The sequence below is a fragment of the Aethalodelphis obliquidens genome, unplaced genomic scaffold, assembly GCF_003676395.1.
Source record: "Aethalodelphis obliquidens isolate GAN/ISIS:26980383/991018 unplaced genomic scaffold, ASM367639v1 scaffold7, whole genome shotgun sequence".
NCBI classification, from domain to species: Eukaryota; Metazoa; Chordata; class Mammalia; order Artiodactyla; family Delphinidae; genus Aethalodelphis; species Aethalodelphis obliquidens.
The window spans coordinates 21627-28155 of NW_020837951.1; the positions used below are offsets into that span (position 1 = coordinate 21627).

The 6529-nt window shown below is 53.1% G+C and overlaps 1 protein-coding gene across 1 annotated transcript in view; it reads right to left on the bottom strand.

Moving 5' to 3' along the window:
- The window catches only part of CACNA1B (calcium voltage-gated channel subunit alpha1 B), a 172555-nt gene that overhangs the window by 20525 nt on the left and 145501 nt on the right, over window positions 1–6529 (bottom strand). The window lies entirely within an intron of this gene.

Genomic DNA, 6529 nt, shown 5'->3' on the forward strand with positions numbered 1-6529 from the left:
TCTGAGCACAGGAGGGCAGCGGCGAGGGGTGACAGGAAGCAGAAGGGAGGAGGACCGGAGCAAGCAAAGCGAGGAGTTTTAAGAACTATTTAAAGTCATGAAACCAACCGTTTCCTATATGTGATGTTTTCATGGATGGATATTTGCGTATTATTTACAAATTGGGATGTTTGAGCGGCAGGCGCACAACATACAGACGGAGACATGGTTTTCGCATTGTATGTTGGTTGGGTGACGTGAGTCAGCGGGTAGGTGAGGGTAAATCAAGAACAGAAACAAAACAAAAGAGAAACTGAGTCACCAACACAAGCAAAACTCAAACTCTGAACACTTCACTGGAAACTTTTAGGATTTGGGTAAACTTTGCATATTTTGCTTAAAATGTACCGAATCAAAACACACGTTTGAAATCTGCAGGTTGCGCAGACGGGGCATCATTTGCATCTGTTTGTAATGCAAATCCAAAGATGACTCACAGACACTCGCTTCCCTATTTCCAGGCAAAGAAATCAATGTCAGTTTCACGCTCGCTTAGAGTGCGTTCTCCACGTAACCCTGGTTAAGACTGTTGCTCTATGGTGATTTTTAAGTCGGGGGTGGGAACTGACACTCACACTTTTGCCTAAGGAAAAAAAAGTGCATCCACAAAGTAACACATGAAGTGACTACAATGGAGAAAGGAAAAAAGACACCGAAATCCACAAGACGGCTTCCTTTCACCTTTCCTCCTCCAGGCAGGACAGGGTGAAGACCGCCCTCTGAAACCACTAGTGGCCAGGGCAGCTGAGCTTTCGGACCAAGCAGCTTCTCAGCCCTCCTGCCAGCCCTGCTGGGCGTCCAGGATTGGTGGTGGCTACCCTGGAGGTCTTGCTGGGATTAAGTTCTCGAACATCTGCAAGCCGCCCTCCCTTGAGTTTCCAGCAGCTGAGGCGCCTCTCTGTGGGGAGGTGCCCCTGGGAGACAGCGCCTCTGCGACATCAGCCGGGCACCCCTGCCTGCCCCACCTGTGGATGCCCTCCCAGCCGTCACCCCTCTGCCGAGGGGGCACACACACGCCCAAACCCCCAGGGCTGTGTCCTTGCAGTTGGGAGCCCAGTGTCAGGATGCCTTTGTCTGGGGCATAAAGACTCCTGTGCCCAAGGAGGCGGAGCGCCTAGGCAGAAACCACGCTGGGGAACTACTTCTGGGTGAGAAGAGGTGCACAGCGAAGGGGCAGCGCCCGGGCAATGCTGCAAGGCCAGCAGCCGGGGGAACAAATCACCGTGTTTTGTTGTTAAGATGGCAGCTTTCAGCTTTTTGCCTGGATTATTCAGATCACTGACTTTTCAAAACCATGAAACAACTCACATAAACAAAGGAATACGTGCAAGTCTATGTACACACGTATTTTAAATAAAGGTGATACAAGATCCATATATTCGTCATCCAGCCTAAAACACGGAACGTCGCCGTTACTTTGGAAGCCCTGCGTGCCTCTCTTCCCCAGATGTAGTGACTATCCTTAATCCTTGTTAATAATTGCTTTTCTGCACTGTTTTACCTCTAACTCTTAAAACACGTTTATACTTGCCTGTTCTTAACTCTGTGACGGGATTAGACTACACGTGGCCCTCTTGGGCTCAGGCAAACCTGTGCTCTCACGCTGAGCAAACACCGCTTTGGGGAAGCATCCTCTCGATAAGGGTGCCATTCACTGTGTCAATAAACCACTTCTGCCGCTGCTGCTGCGAACAACGCTGCCATGAACGTCCGTGTGAAAACGTCTCCAGGTTCCTCCGCCAGGCACCCTGGGCAGGCACACACGCCCGCCCCTCCAGCGAGGCCGAGCTGACCGACACCCAGCAGCAGTGTCCACATCCTCGCCTACAGCCGGCAGCCTCAGGGTTTCTGTTTGACAAACGCTGGGTGTGGAATGGCATCTCAGTGCCGTTTCACTTTGTACTTCTTTGATTACAAGTAAGGTTGAGTATCTTTCTGTGGCCACTTGTGTTTTCTATTTTGGAAGATGCCCCACCGTACCTTCTGCTCCCAGAAGAGCCTTGCACGTTCTGGACACTAACCTCCACCGCGAGCCTGGAAGGCCTCCGCCCTCCAGCCTTTTGCTCACTACATGCTGGCCTCACGCTCTTTTCCCCCATGGATCTCATCCCATCTCATCTTACAGGCTCACGATTCCTAGCCGTACGTCACTGGCCTGCGTCTCCTCCGGCTGCCCGCTGGACGACTCCTGGGAGGACAGCAGGACTGAACTCTAACATGGACAAGGTGCAGCCGGACCGTCCTCGGCAAACCTGTTCCTCACAATTCCCTCCCTTTTCAGTGAATGACAACCCACTTCTCCAAGCGCACAGACGACAAAGTATGATGCCATCCTTGCCTCATCTTTCACACCCACGTCCGACCCATCTGCAGCTCTACCTGGAAATTACACCCAGAACTTGACGATGTCTGACCACATCCCAGCTCCCAGCTCCTCTCCTGGCTCACAGCAGTAACGCTCGGCCGCACACACATCCTCCAAGGCCCACTACCCAGTTGTCAGCACTTACATCTTTGTTTCTGAGAGCTTTCCCAGGCCAGGACACAATACCCAGGCCCTAACATTAATGAAGGGTGAACTGCTGAAAAAATAATTCTCTGGCCCCCTCCCCCCAGCAGCCTTCAACCCGCAGCAGACAGCGGCTGCTGGGAGAGCCCTGGGGTAGTAACAGTAGCTGACTTGATAGCGCCTTTCCTGGGCTGCCTGCCTCTCTGCTGGCTTCCAGGTGAACGACATGCACCACATTCTTGTCTCAGGGTCTGTTTCTGGGGGAACCCAGCTAAGACAGCCCTGACTGGTCTCATTGCCTCTGCCTGTGCCCTGCACAATATTCTCAACAAAGCTGCCAGGGCTGTGCTCTTAAATGCCAGGTCGTGTCACTCCTCTCCACAAAACCCTCCAAATCCTCCCATCTCACTCAAAAGAAAAGCCAAGGTTTACCGACTGCAAGGTCTTCACTGTGCAGCCACAGCGCCCACCCTTTCTTCACCCCTGGTGGGGTCTCTGCACTCCCTGCCCCCCAGCTGGCACCTGCTCAGGTTCCTTGCGAGTCCAGACTTCCTGACCTGGGGTCGCCGTCTCAGTGGCACACAATCACGGCTCCCCAGTGTCTCACACCCCCTCTGCTTTGCCTTCTCCCTGGTCACTGTCTGACACCATGTCTTTCCCATTAGAATAAGCGGGGATTTTCATCTTTTGTCCCAGCACTTAGAATAGTGCTTAGCACATGACAGGCACTGCATAAACATTTTAACGCGTATACATGAAGGAATGTGATGCAAATATCCTTCCCCTGTTCATGGATTGGCCTTTCTCCTTTTGATACACAGAAATGTTATATTATACGATTTTTTTTCCAGTTATGGCTGGTGCTTTATATATATATTTTGCTTAACAAATCAGTCCTTATCTCAAGGTCTTAAAAATAATCTCTTGTATTTTCTTCTAAGAGCTTTAAAGTTTCTGTCTCTTATATTTAAGGCTTTTCCTCCATTTGCAGTACTTTTGTGAATGGTGCAAGCCAAGACCCAATTCCTCTTTCTCCTGTACTGATCATTAGCTACGCCCACAGACGGTCACACGCAAGTGGGCCTGAGTCCAGGCTCCTGGGCTACCCCACGCGGTCTAAACTGCTACCGCTCTGCAGGAAGCCGCCGCCCTGGCGCGGCCCCAGGGGCACCTTCTTACTATTAGGCATCTTGGCTACTTGGGAGGCTTTGCTCTTCCTTATAAATTTTAGAAGCAGCTTTTGTCAAATTCCAAAACAAAGAGACAAACAAAAAGAAAAACAAAATCATTGGTGTTTTTATTGAAATTGCATTGAATCTACAGATCAGTTGGGAGGAACTGTCATCTCTATGGCACCGACACTACTTACTAATTAACATCATGTATAACTCCATCTATTCAAGTCTCGTTTAGCATCTTCCAATAAAGCTTAGTAATTTTCCACAAAGAGGTCCTGCACGCGTACCTTGTCAGGTCTATTGTCAGGACTGCTGGCGCCGTAATGAAACGCAGCAAACTTACTTGAGCAATCTCACATTTAATCCATTTTAGATTACTCTGGATTTCATCCACAGACGGCTCGTCTTCATGGGCCATGTGCCACCGCCCAGCAACAGCCCAGTGCACTGTGGAAGTGCTACATCCGGGGCCACACCTGGGCAAGCCTAGAGGGCACCGTCACACGACGGCTGGCCTGGCCCCCACACCGCTCACCTCTGCGGCACCACTGTCTCTTCCTCAGCTCACCCCTCCCCAGCACATCATGGGATGATCACTAAATGTCGAGGAAAGCTCCAACCTGGTTATGGAGGACTGGCTTAATGCACTGGTGCAGGCCTCACCAGAGCCCCAGGCGGCGTCGGCCTGAAAGACGGTGGTGAGGCAGAGCTCTGGCGATGTGCCCCATCCGCCACAGTATGTGTGTGTGCGTGTGTGTGTGTGTGTGCGTGAAGTTGCTGGTGGTAAGGACCACAGGGTCCTAGGCAAAGGCTACAGCTTGGTCAGGCCTCTGGAGGGAACAAAGCTTGTGGCAGAGGCCACCTCTGGATGTGGGAATGGGCACCATGTGCAGGTCTAGGCATCACATGTTAATGTCCACCCCGGACACCTACAGCCGTAGGGACACGAAAACCCCATGCGCCTTAGGCTGTGTGGACAACAGATGTCAGCAAGCCTCTGTCTTCCCAGCCCCCGCTCACACGGCAGACCCACAAAGGCAGTGACTGTGACGGCTGGGATAAAGGCTGCGCCTGGCAAGGCTGATCCAGCCACGGCCACGACTGAACACCAGCTCATAGTGAGCAGAGACCACCTTTAGGCCTCTACAGGGAACCACGTCTGGAGCTGTCACTCAGCCACTTGGTGGTAAGTTGCCTACCTGAGAACCTTCACCCAGAAGCAACAGTGATTTGTCTCAACGAGGATCACTCATATCTTGGGTGCGGGCCTGCCTCTGCTGATGCCCTAGCGTCAGAGATTTACCAACAGGGGATGCCACATGCCATCAACTCAGAGCAAGCGGAGGGCGGGCAAAGGAGCAGGAGACCCAGGACCCGCCGGCGTGTCACACTCCACATCACTCAGGAGGTGTCGCTCTGATAAAATGCTGAGATGGCCTCTTACAGGCACAGAAAAGAGCTGGCCTGATGGGGCACCTCAGGGGGTTCAGGGTGCTGCACTTCAAGATGAACTGACGGCCAACAGACATACTGGGTGCCTGACCTGTAAACCGCATGGATCCAGGAAGCAAGGGGCCAAAGCGGAGGTGGCCCCTGTCACCATGACTCCAGCAACCCGCTGGGACTTTGTGTCACCATCCCCACAAATTCAGGCTAGGCGCATCTCGGGGTCCTGACTCAAAGGGGCTGGAGACCACTTCCACTGTGGGACACAGGAAGGCCGTGGTGGCTCCTGTCGCTCTGGGTTCCCCGGAGTTTCCACGCTGGCCAGGGTGTGAAGGGCAGAGCTGCCCCTGCACAGGGGCAGGGAGAAGTCTGTCTGGAAATCAGGGGCTCCCGGGGCCTTTCTAGAGGTTCCTGGGACCAGTCTGAACTGTGCCTGGACCATCACAGCAGCCAGAGCCACACAGGGAATGGCAAGCAGGGCCCGGGCCGCACAGCACAGAGGGCTGGGTCACCTGGCGAGACCAGCAACCAGAGCAGCAGAGGGCTGGCCAGAGGTGAGGGGACCCCGGCGATGACGCGAGTCCCCAGCACAGCAGCAGGTGCCCTGCTCCTCCTATCAACCCTCTCCTCCCAGAAGTCGTGAGCAGCACCACCCTGAAGACAGCAACGGGACCCGACATGAGGCGTGGGCAGAGCCAGGTTGAGCCAGGGCTGCGAGCAGATGCCCCCACCCTGCACGTGGCCCTTCACCTGCAGCAGCGCAGGCGGCCAGAGCTTGCTTCGCCTGCCCTCGGGGCGCTCGGGTGTCTGGGAATCGACACCCCGGGCATGGCCTTTAGCCGAGGACTGGTGGGCACAGAGGTAAGAACTCTGCAGCTCTGAGGTGTGACCCACCCTGTCTCCAGAGCCCCTGGGGGATGACGCAATTCACCGGCACCTCTGGTCCTTCTCTCCCCATCCACCTCCCCAAACCTCTCTCCACGGGTTCTGCCTCAGAACACGTCCTAAGACATAACTTCTATAAGAACCTTCGCCTTGGTGTCTGTTCCTAGAGAATTCAACCTAAGAAAAATAAATGTGGTTTTTGCCATTTAGTTCTAACTTAACATGCTGTGCTGAAAGAATACGGCTTTATGACTCAGACTCTTTCAAATTTGTTGAGACAAGTTCATGTTCTAGCCCTCAGTCAGTTTTTAGATATAATCCATGTATTTTAGTAAGAATAAGAATCTCCAGCATGTGTACACACACACACACACACACACACACACACACACACACACACACACACACACACACACACACACACACACACACACACACACACACACACACACACACACACACACACACTCAG